Here is a 17,182-nt window from a genome sequence, read left to right on the forward strand (position 1 = left end):
TTTTGAGTTATCCAATATTCTTCCAACGCACCTTTTTCTGAAGTTAGCCACAGTTGGTTTGTATTGCTTGCCACCACGAACCCTGACTGATAAAGATGTCCTCATCATGCAAAGACCCCTTCTGAGTTGCATCCTCCCTTAGCCCTTTGTAGCATTTGAAACTGGCTCCTCTCCCTCCTGAAACTTCTTTTATATTGTCTTTAGTTACTGTATACTCTCTGAATGTTCTCCTATCTCTCTTACTATTCCTTCTCTATACTTTTTTGTGGATTATTTTATTTCCCTCATTGTCTCTCATTCTGTCTTGACTTTCATTTCTCTATTTAAGGTCTCTCTAATGATCTCACCCTCTCTTATGACTTCAGCCAATCTTTAAACTTAGCCTATGGTCTGTGGGACATCTCCATCTTTGTGTTCCATCAGTACCTCAAACTCAGCATCACGACCTGATCCTGCCTCTGTTCTCTCGCCATCTGGATGCCAAACTTTGGAAGTATTGTTGATTCTTTCTTCTCCCTTCTCCTTGACATTAATTCCCATGTTAAAACTTTGCCTGTAGCCTGATGAACTCACAGGAGAAGAAATGTTCTCCTTTTCAAAGCATTGTCTATAGAAAGGCTATGGTACTACATGATCTCTAAGATCTGTTTCCACCCCAACATTCCATGATTGTATAGATGCCAACGCTGCGGTAGATGCTGCCTCCAGTCATCATGCTCTTCTTTCCATGCCCATTGTCACCATTGCCATAAGCCCCTCACTTTGCCAAGTGGGGATCATAGAGTACTGGTTCAAAGCAGAGGTTCTGTAATTAGGCATATGAAGTTCAGACTCTGGTTCTGCCTCCACTACTTATAAGCCATAACCTTGGGCAAGTTACTTAGCTCATCTGAGCCTCATTTCCCATTTCAAATGGGAATACCAATAATGTTTACCTAATAAGGCTGTTGTTGGGATTAAATGAAATAATACTTGTCAAGTACTATGCCTAGAATCTAATAAATGCTAGATAAATGCTAGCTGTTATTATTAATTTTTCCTTATATGGTCAAAGTAACCTCCTAATTGTCCTGCCATCATCAATCCATCCTCCATTCCACTTCATTATATTTCCCTAAACCTAGTTTAATAAAGTTGTATACTTTAATATACTGAATAGCAATTTTGAAAGTCCTCCAAAACACAAATCGGGTTTTTTTATGCCCCAAAACAATTCCCAATAACTCCGAACAACTTACCTTGACATAACCTTTCTTTTTAGTCACTCAGTCTCTCAGTTTCCCAGTCCCCTATTCCCAAGAGAAGAGCACATTTTTGTGAGCAGGCCATATCAAAGGCAGATAGCCAGCAAGCCTATAAGTGGGCTCACCCTAATCAGATGGCAATACTTGGTCCAATCAACTCTGATCAGAGGGTGAGATCTACTGTCCAATCAGCTAGGGCTGTGGGTGCACCAGGTCTCCTTAGAAGGGACTATGGGTAGGCAGGAAATACTTGACATCTCCAGTACAATAATATTCTTCTCTGCTCTATCCCATTGCCACCTACAGAATGCCTATCTATACTTCCAAGTCCAATTCAGTACTACCTCCTTCATGAAGTTTTTGCTGATCCTCTCAGCCAAATGTGACATCTGTTTCATTTCAGTTCCCACATGGTTGGTTTGCATCTCTGAATAGCAGTAAATATCCTATCTCCTCTTATAAGGTCCTTGTTTCTTACATGCATATACACACATCTTCTAACAGCAACTAGACTATATGCGCCTTCAATGCAACTTCGTATTTTTGATTTGTTAAATATAATTGACAACCAATTTGCTTATGGTCCTCAAATATCAGTGGATCCTGGACCACCTGCATGAAAACTACCTATGGCACCTGTTACAATACAGATTCCTTGACCCTGTCCCAGACCTAATGAATCAGAATGGGAAAGGGACCAAGGCCCAAGAATCTGCACACTAACAAGTCTCCCAAGAGATTTCTACACACACAATTATCTGAAGCCTCCACTGTAGCAATTGTTTACCCTCATGAGCATCAGCAGCTTTCCACAGTGTAAACCATAGAAACAACTGTGACCAGCTCTGAGCAAAGCAAGTGGTTCCCATTCATGACCTAAGCAAGCATACGCTCCTCTCTCCAGCCTAATCTGGACCTGGCAATCCACATGATGTCCTGTCTTCACCATAGCCTGTGAACAGACTCTGATGACTTTTCATATGATGAGAGCCCATGGCACTGTTGCCTATGGCACTTTCATAATTGTAGCCCAGGAGAAAAGCCTAAGAATGATATAATGCATTGAGCTCTGCTCCGGGGTGCTAAACAACAAGATAGAAAAGCTTAGTCTTGCACTCTGCCACCTTGCTAACCAAACATGAAATCTGTGGTTTCTTGGTGAGGTTGCAAGGATAGCAGGTGGCTTGAGAGAGAGAGAGAGAGAGAGAGAGAGAGAGAGAGAGAGAGAGTGTGTGTGTGTGTGTGTGTGTGTGTGTGTGTGTGTGTGTACAGGGACCATCTGCTTCTCACAACGTAGATGGGAACTCTTCTGTGACCTAAGTTGAAGCTTAAGCTCCGGGGCCAGGATTCTCTACACCACCTGTTCGTTAGAGTCACTTGGGCACCTTAAAAAAATCCCTATGCCCAGGTTGCATCCCAGATCAGTTAATAGAATCTTTGGGGGTGAGAACCTGGCATCAGAACATTTTAACACCTCCACAGCCATTCCAATGTGCAGGCAGTTAAAAAGCTCTGTTCAATAGGAAGCAGATGCATTAGTTAATCTACATCATGGAGGAATTAACAACCTCCACTCATTGCTATCATTATCAGGTGAAGCCACAATGGCTTCTGCTGAAGCACCTACTAATTGACACATGGCAAAATTCTGACACTGCTAGATCTGAACCAGTGGCTTTCTCAGCCCCAGGTAAAGAATCTCACCAAAGTAACTCAAATTCTGTTAGACACCTGCATTTTATGACTAGTGCTCTCAACAGCTCATTCCTTGGTAAAATGAAGATAGCCTTCTGTCACAGAAGCTACAAGAACCCCTTGGTTCAGAGTGGGCGCTCCACTCTGCCTGTAGGTTCACAGATTTGTGTGCATACTTGTGTTTTCATACCCTTTCTTTTCAAAATGGTTGTTATTGAATTTTACAGTAAGGAAGGCAAGGAGGAAGTGATGGAGTGCTGACGTACAGTCTTGTCTGTTTCTATTTGGCATAATAATTATTTTTCAGTGGCATCACGTCATTTCCTAAGCACTATATGGATATTACCGTGTTCAGTTCCAACACCTCTGTGAGATAAGTGTTATTCCCAATCTACAGATGAGGAAATTGAAGAGCACAGAGATTAAATTTGCCTGAAGTCTAATTGAATCCAAATCTATCTGACTTCAAAATTCAGCTCTTAGCCACATTATACTGCCTCTTAGAGCATTTTTGTGGTCACATGCATGCCTCTTATCAAATGTCAAGTATTAATAAAATGTACTTTTTACTTTAAAGAATACCAGAAATTACTGATCAGACCCATAATTATAGTTTATGGATCTCCACAGGTACACAATGGTCAAAGTTGCTAAGGCAGGGTTACACCCAAATTGGATGCTTAATAAATGTTTGCTAATGAGTGGATGAATAGATAAATGACGGATAAGTCAATGTATGGATGGATAAACGAATGAATGTGGTATCTAATGGCAGTTTACACTATCTTTCTTTTCATATTAATCTCCTTGGAGGGAGAAGGACTATATTTTGTTAGCCATTGACTCTGTGCCTGGCACTATGTTCATGTAAGTACAGGAAAAGTAGGTATGGGCCATGGAATCCAAAATTATTCTGTTGGTAGAATTTGAGAAAATACATATATTTCAATATTTTTCTACAGAGTGAGAAGGCCTACGTCTTACCTAAACCCAGGAAAAAAGGGTATCAAAACAGTGGCTGAAAATTGAAAAATGTTGGGAACTTCTCATTGTTTTCTCTATAAAATAAGCAACCATGCATTTGGAAAATATGAATTTTTAAATAGAGTCAACTCTTGAACAACACAGGGGTTAAGGACACCGATCCCTGAATAGCAGAAAATCCACATATAACTTTTGACTCCCCAAAACATAACTACTAGCAGCCTACTATTGATTGGAAGCCTTACCAATACCAATAACAATAACGAATTAACACTTATTTTGTATGTTATATACTCTTTTCTTACAGAAAAGTAAAGTAGAGAAAAGAAAATATTATTAAGAAATTCATAAGGCAGGGAGGTGCCTGGGTGGCTTAATCAGTTAAGCGTCTGACTCTTGATCTCAGCTCAGGTCATGATCTCATGGTTCGTGGGACTGAGCCCAGAATCAGGCTGTGCGCTGACAATGCAGAGCCTGCTTGGGATTCTCTCTTCCTCTCTGTCTGCCCATCCCCTGCTCTTTCATGCTCTCTCTCTGTCTCAAAATAAATAAATAAACTGTGAAAATAATGAAAAAAAAATCATAAGGAAGAGAAAATATATTTACAGTACTGTACATATATTTACTGAAAAATATCTGCATATAAGTGGACCCTGCAGTTCAAGCATCCTGTGTTTTTCAAGGATCAACTGCATCTTTTCCACTTTGGTTTTATTTCTCAATGTTGGGTATGCAAAGTTTCAGGGTTAACCCCATGAGAGCACTCAGGAGAACTATAAACAATCACAAAGTTGCTTCAACTGTAGGAGGGCAAGTGGAATCCTGGTTAGCATACAAAGAGCTCATGTGATCTGATGAACACCAGACCCCTCAGAGTTAGGAAGTGGAAGTATTCTCGCTCTCCAGAGACACTTTCACACTATTCCCCTTCATCCTACCCTCTTACGAAAACCTCTCAGGGTGCCTGGTGGCTCAGTTGGTTGAGCATCCAACTCTTGGTTTTGACTCAGGTCATGATCTCATGTGCTGTCAGTGAGAAGCCTACTTGGGATTCTCTCTCTCCCTCTCTCTCTCTCTGCCTCTTCCTCTCTCTCTCTCTCTCTCTCTCTCTCTCTCTCTCTTTCTCAAAATGAATAAGTGAAAAAAACACACACCTCTGCTCTTTGGTTCACACTGTACAGACATGCCCTACCCACCTTGTAATAACACTCTGCTGATCACCTCTTTGCTTCTTGCTCCCACCAACTGAAGGAATTTCCTGTCTACATGGCTCCCACCATTACCCTTGAAGATCTCATTATGCAAGGGCATGACCTACCCAGTATCCCTACATCTCAGTTCCTTTACCTCCTGATTCCTGATTATCTCCATTCCTCCACAGCCACCCTTGGTTACACCCTGCACTTGCTACCGCCAAACATTCATCACCTCACAAATCACAGTTTCAAACATCCCATTTCTTATTCATGATCTCACCCCTCCAGCTTTCTCGCTTGGCCTTATTGAGCTTTTAGATCCATGGATCCTTGCGCCTTGGTTTTTTTGGGGTGTTTTGTTTTGTTTTTGTTTGTACTTTTGCCCTCCCTTCCCCCATACCAGCTTAGATTCCTGGGCTCATCATTATAATTACCCTGTTGCAAATATGCTAGGTTTACTCAACCTCTTCTTTCATAGAATCTGCTTACAGGCCCCCAGTCCTGGATGAACTTCACCATCCACCTCCCCTGTGTCGATGCCTGAGCAACTGAGTATTGTCACAAAAGTCAAAAAACCAATTCAGGTTAGTATCACAGTAAAATCTCAATTACAGATTTCAGTGGGTAGGCTACATGGCCCAGCAATCTTACTTTTGTTCTCTAGAAAGTTTGAGTTCCTGTTCTTCCCAACTACTATTTCTCTGACTCCCTCAGTCTCAGAAGATCACCTGTTGCAAACATTGTTGATTTGTCCTTATTTATGAAATCCTGGTTTTGTTTCAGTGACATGGAATCACATTTGGGCTAAGCCAGCAGTTGTTAGCCTGTTATGTGAACCTTCAGGGGAACACAAAGCCTTTTCGAGGGAAGATGAGCTTTGATCCTCAATTACCTTGTGTAAATTTCTCTGCACTGATCCACCTGAATATGTCCTGTTGGTCCTCTATTCTTACCTCCCTCTGGCAATTCCTTCTTTGACTTTATAAAAGAAACTCATGGGGCGCCTGGGTGGCTCAGTTGGTGGAGCGTCCGACTTCGGCTCAGGTCATGATCTCACAGTTTGTGAGTTCGAGCCCCTTGTCAGGCTCTGTGCTGACGGCTCAGAATCTGGAGCCTGCTTCGGATTCTGTGTGTCCCTCTCTCTCTGCCCCTCCCCTGCTCATGCTCTGTCTCTCTCTCCCTGTCAAAAATAAAAATAAACGTTAAAATTTTTTTAGGGGCGCCTGGGTGCCTCAGTCGGTTGAGCGTCTGGCTTTGGCTCAGGTCATGATCTCACAGTTTGTGAGTTTGAGCCCCACGTCAGGCTCTGTGCTGACAGCTCAGAGCCTGGAGCCTATTTCAGATTGTGTGTCTCCCTCTCTCTCTGCTCCTCCTCTGTTCGTGCGCTCTCTCTCTCTCTCTCTCTCTCTCTCAAAAATAAATAAACATTAAAAAATTTGAAAAAAGAAATAAAAAAGAAATTCATGCATTTCACTGTTTTAAAGTCTTACTTTGAGACATTGTGCAGTGCTGCAAGCTCTGATGCAGTAAGTCTGAAATGTTATCAGAGAAGCTTTCTTTAATTAAGGCACCATAAACTCATGATAGGAATTCATGTCTTTATAACATGTTTCCATTAGAAGTGATGCATAAGTTTAGAAATGGGGCATTTGACCCATATCAAAATATTCTGAATTGTGATATAGAGTGTGACAGTTGGAGGGATGATAATTTTCATTTAATAACGTATAAGAAATGTTGAAGGCGGTGTACCTTGTTCTATCTGTGGCAAGATTCCAGGATTTCTCTATCTTGGATTCATGTATTCAAGATTGTGAAAAGCATGCTGGCCAGTACCAATCTGCAGGAAAGCTAGTCTCTGAATCTTCACCATTCACAGTAGTGAAAAAGCATCAGATGAATACTTTCCTTTTATCTGTGTCTACAGATGGTCCTCAGTTGTATATTTTGTTGGATTTCAAGGAGGAAGAGGTGAAAAGTTCTATACTGACCTCTCACAGGTAAGCAATACAGCTTAGAGTAAAAGAAACATGAATCAAAGTTAATGTTATATATCTGTCCAGACTAGTAGGAAAACATCTTCACTACTATTTGCCCAAAGATTATTGAGTGTTGTAAATCCACATTCATTTTTTCCTTAAGTGAACATCTCCAACTGGCTGTCAGCATCAAACACTTACTAGTTTATTTAGACCTACCATCGTTGCACATGTTTTGGCCTATCCCAACAGAAACATGCAGTGGATTCTAGTATGCACTTCACCACCTATTGCTACACCTATTGCTACAACGTTGTACAACCCCGGAAAGCGCCATTCCTAGGCAGTCCTGTTGACAACCATCATTACTGATCCTTTGTAAGCCTGAATGTACAAGGGCCCATTATCTTCTGCTCCTCTTTCTCTCTTATTTTCTGTAAATTTGCACAAAACAGATTTAACTGTACTGTGGAAAGTAGAATTTCTATTTAGGTACAAGTTTAGGACAGTAAGTTCATTAAATGCAAATGAGGATGTAAAGCTATCTCCATCCTCTCAGATTAAGGTATTCATTTCAAACAGTTCTAACTGCTCAGCCCTGGACTTTATGTGAAGGGAGAAAACTAAACCTTTATTTGTTGAAGCGGCTTTTGGTTGGGTATTCTGTCATTTGCAACCAAAGCGTCCCAAACTGACTCGCCCTCTTAATTCATTTCTCACAGAGAATATTGCATTCATCAGACTGTGCCTCCCAACCATCAATCCCACAGAATTTCCTGGACCCCCACACACCCTTTCTCTCCTTTTCCCACAGTGGAAGAGACGTCTTTCCTCTGAGTGAAGGCCATTCAGCCACATGTGGTTTGCCTGCCAACTGAGGACCTTGCCCTGGTAGTTACCCTCTCTGTTTCGCATCTTTAGCCTCTTACTCTGCACCCAAACTTTCCAAACAGCATTCTTCTATGTTCCACCTCAAGCAAACAACAAACAAAAAATACCTCCCTTGATGACACCAGCTCCCCTGCCTGTATTCTTTGTATTGCTCTTCTTTCCAGCCAAGCCTCGCGAGACTTACTGCACTCACCATCTCTGCTTCCTTTTCTTCTTGGACACCACCAATCTATAAAAGCAGCTCTTACAGTTGTGACAATTATGTCACTAAATCCAACAGATACTTCTCAGTCTTATATTTAACTTCTTAGCAGCATTCGACACTGTTGATTAGTGACCAGTTCTTAAACCGTTCTCATTTGTCTCCTATCAGACCACACCCTCCTGGCTTCCTGCACCCTGTGGCCATGGCATCTCAGACTCCTGTTCTGATTCCTCCTTCTCAAACTGCTTCTGAATATTGGCCCTCCTTGTGGCTCTCTCCCTGTCTTTCTCCTCTTCTTGTGCTCTGTTCTGTCAGCCCAGAATGATCTCATGTGTATAGGCAGTTGACGTTCAAATGTGTATCTCCAGTCCGATCTTTTTGCTGAGCTCCACCTTTGCATAAGTGATTGCTAACTTGACTCTATTTGGGCGGCTCACAGGCACCTCAGACTTATGATTTACAAAATCAGACTCTTAATCTTTACTCACTCAAATGTGCTTCCCCCTTTGGTATTGATGTAAACATCAATAAATGACATCTTCATTTCTGCAGATGGTCTTGCTAGAATACTGAGTGCATCATCCCTGACATAGCCCTAATCCTATCTCACCTCTTTCTCCTTCAACCCCAATTTCAATCCCAAATAAGCCATCATCAAGTCCTATCAATTTTACCTCTAAAATAACCCCTGTATCAATTCACTTCTAGTTGTTTCCACTTTAGCAACAATCTAAACCACCAAAGACTTTTACTATAGCTTCTTACCTGGTTTTCCTTAATCTTTTCTCTAATCCGTTCTTCACAAAAGAGCCAGGCAATGACTGAAGAGATAAAGTTAATCATGTCATTTCCCATTTTGAAATAGCCCTTCAATGGCTACCCGTTGTACTTGGATAAAACTCTGCTATGTTTGTTTCTTTTTTCTTTATTTTTTGTTCAAGTATAACTAATATACAGTGTTATGTTAGTCTCAGGTGTGCAATATAATGATTCAGCAATCTTATACATTACTCAGTGCTCATCACCATAAATGTATTTATTTTTAGTATAGTTGACACACAATGTGACATTAGTTTCAGGTGTACAACATAGTGATTTGGCAAGTTTATACATTATGCTATGTTCACCACAAGTATAGCTACAATCTGTCCAGTTACATTGCTATTACAATATCACTGTATTCCTTATGGTATTTCTTTTATTCCTGTGACTTAGTGATTCCATAACTGGAAGCCTGTATCTCCCTTTCCTGTCACCCATTTTGCCCAACCTCCCACTCGCCACCCCACTTTGGCAACCATCAGTTTGTTCTCTGTAAAAAAAGTCTACTACCTTTGATGTTGCCTATAAAGCACTACCTAATTTATCTCCCTCCTACCATCCCAATCTCATCATATGTCTCTCCACTTGGCTCACTGTGACCCAACCACATTAGCCTCTGTCTCTGCTTGACAGAGTTCCTTGAGAGTGCCAAGTTCTTTGCTATTCAAGGCCTGCTCAGTGTATAATGCTCTTTTCCAGGCTTTGCCTTCTAGTCTAAATTTAAATGTCATTTCCTCAGAAAGTCTTTTCCTAATGCCACAATCCAAGTTTTACCCCGTTCACTACTCTATCCACAATGTTTATCATCAGCCGGATTACTTTTCGTACATTTTTTGCTACTTTGAACTGTCCTCCTATGAACATTTTTACATATGTATGAAGAGTTTCTCTAAGGCAGTGTTTTCAAACTGGGGGTCCTAATCTGCTGGTGGGTAGTAATAATATTTTTTTTAAAAAAGAAGAAAGAAAAATAAATAGAAGAGAATAGAATAAAATACTAGAGTACATTGCATGTAACAAGTAAATGTAAGCTTTGTTTCATTAAACTTTTAGTGTGTGTGTGTGTGTGTGTGTGTGTGTGTGTGTGTGTGTGTTGGAGTACAAGTTAAAATAGATTTATTGTTGCAGGTCAAAGTAAAAAATGGTTAGAAAGCCACTATTCCAGGGTATATTTTAGGAATGTATATCTTGGGTCACAGTGTCCAATTATAATTTTAAACACAAATTATAGGAAATCAGAAACTCCAGTGGCAGGAAAAAATTAGATAGATAGATAGATAGATAGATAGATAGATAGATAGATAGATAGATATTGCACTTTGCCCTTGGTTTACTCATGCTAGTTTCCATAAACTTTGTTCACATTAACAGTATCTTTTTTAAAAAAGGGATAAATTCTTAGAATAAAATATCTTACAGATATTATATAAGAGGTAAGTTATTTATGTAGATATCAGTGTTGTTTAAGCACACAGAGCAGTGACAGAAACCAGGAGGTCTGAAGTTTTAGCATGCATTCTCTTTCCATAACTTTCCACATCACCAATTTACATTATGGCTAGAAATAAATCCTTCGTGTTTATTTAAACACTAAAAGTGCAGAACACGTTTATTTTATTGTGTAAAACCCTACTGGAAAAATCCTGGCTGCTTAGGATAGTAATCCCCAATCCATGGACAAAATACCACCTCCATGCGCTGTTTTCTATTCTCGGTCCCACTTGGTGCACTGCCGCCCTTTCACCCACCTTTGCCGCACAGCAGAGACCTGTAACTGTGCCAGGTTTACCAAGCCAGAGCAGACAGCTGCCTCTGTGCAGCCCTCGAAGGGAACTGAAGGACAATCTACCCTGAAGGATCCACCCAGTGCCTGACTTCCCACTGTCTGGTGTCAGCCAGAAGACCCTTGTTAAAATCCAACTACTTTACATAGGAGGAAGTCACATTTTTAAACCATTACTTTAAAAGCAGGACCAGGACCTTGAATGAATGGGATGGAAATAAGTGGGATCCTCCAGCTGGCTGGGGTAGGAAGCAGCAATGGAACCTTTAGTGAGGAAGCAGGCTGAGTCCCCCGGCTAGATGTGGAGAAGAAGGGCTGGAGACAAACCCTTCCTACTAGCAGTTTTGCTGTGCCTCTCAATACTATCCCTGTCACTGTGGGGACGTGTTGGGAGTGCTAGGAATCAGAGCAGGCACTTCAGCTCTGTTCTATTCAACCTCATTCACACGCTGCCTCCATTGTGAGGTTTCAGGCCTGGCCCCACGCTTGTGCTCAAACACAGTTTCCCAGAAGTCAGTATTGGGAATATAGAAACCAACCAAGTTTTGGATACCCGTCTGGTTTATGTGTCGCCCTTTTATTTCTTTTGCAATTGTCTTTAGGACTGGCCTGACCCTTCTTTTAGCCAGCTTTGTTTTTTCAATCAGCTCCAAATAGATATTCCATTTGAGTGAAACCAGTACTGCCCTGTAGCCCAAGCCAGCAATGAAAAGAGGAATGTGAGATTTCAAAAGCAATAAAAGAAAACAAAACCAGACAGAGAGCAGGTCTGTTTCTTGGGACACATCAACCTTACACCACGTTGCCGGAGTCACTTTTTATTGAAGATGACAAACAGATAAAATCCCTCCATAGCTGATGTAAGAAAGAAGTCTTTTGGTAAGAACAGAAATAAAGAGAACTCGGGTCCTGGCTGAGATTGCTGGGCCAAGATTCAGATGTGAAGGGGGAGTTGTGAATAGTTCCCTTACCTCTGATGTATAAGACTTGACTTGATTTTGCTCCCAGGAGCCCATGGGCTCTGACTTTGGGAGCAGGCGGCAGAGAGGCAGAGTTCCTCATCTTCAGAGTCCACAACTTCTTCTACTTCATCACTTACTCACTCACTCCCAGGCCAGGTTTTGATTAAACTCATTCACAGTGGGGTGTAAATGACAAATGTAGCTCCTTGTTTGGTTTTGACCCTTCTCCTAACAGAAATTCACAATACACATTATCATATTGGAGTATTGAGAAGTCCCACAGAGAAGGAACCTGTCTAACTTTGTTTTGTCCCCAGTGTCCCAACTTATCTGACCATGGTCTTTTTTGTGCCCTCTGAATCACATCATTTTAGAGGGAACTAGCCTTGTGAGAAACGTGTTTCTTTAGGTTAAACAAATACCTCTGTCATTCTTTCAGCCAACAGTCACGGAGGCACAGTGTATGCTGGGCACCAGTGAGTAAAACAGGCACCGTTATGAAGCTTATATTCTTTAAACAATGTATGTCTTCCCCCACCTTACTAATATAATCACTCAGGTGAGGATGTGGCTGAGCCAATGACTGAAGACATCTGAAGGAAGATACGAACCGGATGAACAGGTAGGAAGTACAAGAAGAACAAGGCTCTAGGAACAGGGAACACAGGGACAAATATCTGGCATTAGGAGAAAGCATGGTGCCATTCAAGAAGCAGAGTGAGAGGGGCGCCTGGGTGGCGCAGTCGGTTAAGCGTCCGACTTCAGCCAGGTCACGATCTCACAGTCCATGAGTTCGAGCCCCGCGTCGGGCTCTGGGCTGATGGCTCAGAGCCTGGAGCCTGTTTCTGATTCTGTGTCTCCCTCTCTCTCTGCCCCTCCCCCGTTCATGCTCTGTCTCTCTCTGTCCCAAAAATAAATAAATGTTGAAAAAAAAATTAAAAAAAAAAAAAAGAAGCAGAGTGAGAGCTTTCCCCCTGTTGGAGGTGGAGGGGGTGGAGGGGGTGGAGGCCAGATCTAGTGAGGAAGTTGGTTGGGAAAGGATTTGTTTTGGCCTGAGGGTCCTTCCCAGTGCCACTAAAATCACACCACCTCTGTGCCACTTGGCACTTGCCAGGTTCCAGGCAGAGGCTCTATCAGGTAACTGCACAACAGGCATCAATGCCCTCGTTTTCCAGAAGAGGAAACAGAGGTCAGAGAAGCATGTGACCTTCCCAAGAACATACAGTCACTTGGGTCAGAGTCAGGATTTAAACTCAAGTCTGTCTGAGTCCAAAGCCTTGTGCTAATCTAACAACGCCCTGGAGACAGCTGCCTGTACCGTCATGCATAGCCTCTCCAGAGCACCTAGTTCCTAAATGCTTCTGTGCCCTGGGGAGGGCACAGCCCGAGGATATGACACACACATGTCACATTAAGTGTTAGAGAGCACTGGAGTGGGACACCAAAAGGCACCTTTCAGGACTCAGAGTATAATTGTGAGTGCCAAAAGTGGACACAATTTTCCATTTAATGCTTTAAAGTAGGCTGTACACCCAAGCTCAGAAAGGAAGACCAGGGTGCCCTTCGGAGGTCTTGATGCTCCCGTGGCTCTGACCCTGAAAGGTGGCAGTGGCCTTTAAATGCCCCAGGAGCAGAAGCCTTGTGTCATCTCACGGACCTCCATGCCAGTGCTGCAGACCCCAGACCCCCTCTGGGAAGCCCCAGAGCCCTTAGAGAAAGTTTTTGGTGATGTGAATATGCCTGAGGAGATTCATGGCTGCCAAAAAGTGCTTGAGGTTGGATGGTGAGGCAAGGAGGAGTTGGTTTTAGGATTTTTAGACTTAAAGCTTTATCTGATAAGTAAAACCATGTCCTCAAAAATCCCTAGGTCTGATCTACTTCCTCTCTGGACTTTCTTAAATGTACAGTGGCAGACAGGGCCAGAACCCCATGCTCCTGACATCCTCTATATCATGTAATCGTGTGTGTGCATGCACGTGCCTGGGTGTGCACACATACACTATGCTTTCCAACTGCATACATTGTGCCTTGTACCAGCTATAACCCTAAAGTCAGTTAAATTCCAGGAATCCTAGGGCTCCTTAAATCTAATAATGGTCCCAGTTGGAGATACCCCAATGAAATGTCATCTTTGAGGCTAGCCTTCAGGATGCTCCCTTGGGCTAGCCATGTGAATACCCACTGGCTTCCATAGGGAGATAGTGGGAGACTCTAAAGGTGCAGCTAACTCCTGTAGATCCTACTGCCCTTCGGAACCTTGCCACCCAAAGAGGGACCTCTTTGTAGGGCACAGTCTTTCACAACAAATAGATCTGAATTTGATTCATGGTCTTGCTATGTGATCCTGGGCAAGACATTCAGCCTCAGTTTCTACATCTTAAAATGGATCTAATACCTTCCTGCTGGGACTGTTGCAATGATTAAATGAGCACATATAAATCAGCTCACAAAATCCTGGATACATGGTAAGTCCTTAATAAATGGTGGTAATTATTTCCTCAGTGACTACCAAGCAGAAGAAATCAAGGGCCCCAGATGAGTAAGCAGAAGGGTCTAGCAAAGAAAGTCTGCAGCTGTGTAATCTCTGGCTCTGGTGACCCTACCTCTACCCACTCTAACCTCCAGTTAGACCTAAGGGTTCCTGAATGGGCTGACAGGTGGTCTGGGTTATCAGCCATCTCCCTGAGCCAGGGTGTGTCTTCAGAATTGAGGCCATGAGGGGTAGTAGATCAGGAATTATCTTCACAATAGTTCTGCCTTCATGATATTAAAAATAATTTACGCTCCCTGCATCTCACTCTTCTCATTTGTAAAATGAGAATAATGATGACACCTCTCCCACAGTGCATTTGTGCAGATTAATGAGACAATGTAAAAAGGTGCTTTAGGGTATAGTTATGTTTTATGATGGAGACAGAGAAGTAATTGTTCATAAATTTGGCCTCTGCTGGGAAACTTCCAGTAACAATGAGTTCACAGAAAGGATCATATTATTGATCAGTTATAGCTGTTTGAAGTTTTCCCTTTACATTAAAGAGATGCCTGGTCTTCGTCTCAACCCTGACACATGGATTTCGTAGCACAAGTCCCAGATTAAATCAGAATCTCTGAGGATAGGAGCTGGGCTTATATATTCACAGGCCCACAGGTGACTGCAGGACAGGCAAGACTGCTCACCACTGACCTAAGGATCAAGAATGACCTGGAGTTGGGGCAGAATTCTCTGGGGCTATTGATATGATCAAGTTCTATGGATGGCAAGGACAGAACCCTACCCAGTCTGACTCAAACTCTACCCTTGGATAGGAATTTGTCTGGAACAAGAAACAATATATTAGGAAAGTCTCCAAGTGACTTATACCTTCAAGATTTATCCAACTTAACATCCAAAATGACCAAATCTCAATGTATTCCTCTAATTGTCTCCCCTAGGTATCTCCGAAGTGTCTCAGTGGGAGCAAGAAAAATGACCACAGCAAGGTTGGCTGAAGGGTTGGAGAGACTGAACACTGTCAGGCTTAAGGGCTGTCAAACAGTGTACTTGGAACAAAGTGCAAAGTGAGTAAGGAGACTTCTCTACCGAACCCTACTTAACTGGTGCCTGTAAATACTTGGACTAAAACGGACACATTCTAAGGCATGAAGAAACTTTAGCCACTATTAGTTTGTAGGTACATAAGAGATTCAGCTCACAGGTCAAGAAAGTGTTTCACCATATGATGTCTTTTGTATGGTAAGCTATTTAAAGTATAGAATACAAGCAATACAATTATAAGGAAAATTTTCTGACTTTTATTATAGCATTTTGCCTCATGCTCTTCAACATATTTATACACTTTTTAATGTTGTCATTTCATATAAAAATTTTGTTATGCCGCCGAGCAGATTAGGAGCTCCTTGAGGGAAGGGATTCTATCCTATGCAACCAATGTGGAATTCTGGGTGTTTGGTAAGTGCTCATCAAATACTTCATGGAACATTGAATATTGTGGACCTTGTACTTTATGCTCCTAACTCCAGGTCCAAGATAGGGCTGGCTTCTGCGGAAAGTACCACCCCTGTACCTTATGTCAGACTATGACAAAATATCCCTGGGAAGCCCCCAGAAGTTTGTCTGGTTGCTTTCTGTTGTTGCCATCACTTGAGTGACATGTGGGTCTCCAGAGAGAGACTTTGCCTTCTCCTTTTCTCACAGAGCAACATGCTCACTGTTGGCTGAACGATACGTATGTTTTATGGAGAGCAGATTAAGTTACACATAGGCATTGTCTTCACTACTCACAGCACCAGGCACTGCTTTGGGACAACAAGCAGTCTCCTGACTGCCACCATGGGTGGGATCCTTCGTAGCTCAAAGCTTTGACTCCCAACCTGTCCTAATAATCTGTCTTGCTTGTGCCATTTGGTGTTGAGATCCCTGATTTCTGAAGGCATAAAGTAACTTTTGCCCAGGATTTGACTTTCTCTCCTTCTAACCACTAGAGCCCACACCATCCAATCTCCTGAAGTGCTATTGTGTCAGGCTTGAAATGGAGGCTCAATATTATTTGCTGCTTTAGCATGTTATAAAGTCCAGAGGCTCCCCGGTGGCCTAACTGCAAGTTCCCATCCCTTGTCTCTTCATGCGGATGTCTCTTAGCCAAACAGCCCTCCTCATCATGGGGACCAGGCACACCACCTGTTTATCATTCATCGTGTGTAGGATTCAGTTCCCTGTCAGCCCACAGAATTACTCAAACAAGCCAATCACATCCTTCTTGGGAGCCAGGGGGCACCTCACTGTCTTGATACTACAAAGTTTGCTTCCCACAGCCCCCACTTGTTCACCCTGACCTCAAGTGCAACCCTCATGTGACTCTGTGTGGCATGGAGTGTCCTCCTCCCCCATGCTAAGTATATATGACCAATAAACTGCTGTTGATCTCGTCTGTTCAGTGTCAGGTGTCACAGCCATGCCCATAATCCCAGGGCGGGAATCCTCCCCTTACTGATGGGGTGAAGTGGAGGCGATTAAAACAGCTACGCCCACCCCGTTCCTGAAGTGAATCTTCTGGCTATTCGTTCTTGTGCCTGTTTCTCAGAACTCTAAAGATGCACCTGTTCCCTGTGGAGTTTTGGAATCTTCTGCTGCCCTTCTGGAGGGCTCTCTGCTGCATTTCCCAGACTTACCCACCTTCAGTTCTTCACACTGAGCCAGTTACTGGCTCTTGCAATACCAACAACAACATGGAAAGGATTCAGGAGCCACTTCTTCCAGTCAATAACAAGTAATTATTAAATATCTCACTGTCTTTGTCTGGCAGCATTAATGTTCTCCAAATCTTCTTCAGTATTTTCCTACATCCATCCCACCATGCTGAGGGCATACACATATAGTCTGGGGATAAAGGGAGTTTCTGCTATGGAGACTCAAATGTCAGA

The 17,182-nt window shown here is 42.5% G+C and overlaps 1 long non-coding RNA gene across 2 annotated transcripts in view; it reads left to right on the forward strand.

The window, feature by feature from the left end:
- LOC111560888 overlaps positions 1-16,689 on the forward strand; it is a 58,788-nt gene extending 42,099 nt beyond the window's left edge. Inside the window, exons 3-6 of one of the 2 annotated variants that reach the window (XR_006599661.1) lie at positions 5,598-5,703; positions 7,047-7,119; positions 12,201-12,383; positions 15,194-16,689. This is a non-coding gene — a long non-coding RNA (uncharacterized LOC111560888). The remainder of the gene's footprint in view (positions 1-5,597; positions 5,704-7,046; positions 7,120-12,200; positions 12,384-15,193) is intronic. The other variant, XR_002743128.2, reaches the window with a different exon arrangement.
- The last annotated feature ends 493 nt before the right edge of the window (positions 16,690-17,182 follow it).

The sequence above is a fragment of the Felis catus genome, chromosome B3 (genome assembly GCF_018350175.1).
Source record: "Felis catus isolate Fca126 chromosome B3, F.catus_Fca126_mat1.0, whole genome shotgun sequence".
Lineage (NCBI taxonomy): Eukaryota > Metazoa > Chordata > Mammalia > Carnivora > Felidae > Felis > Felis catus.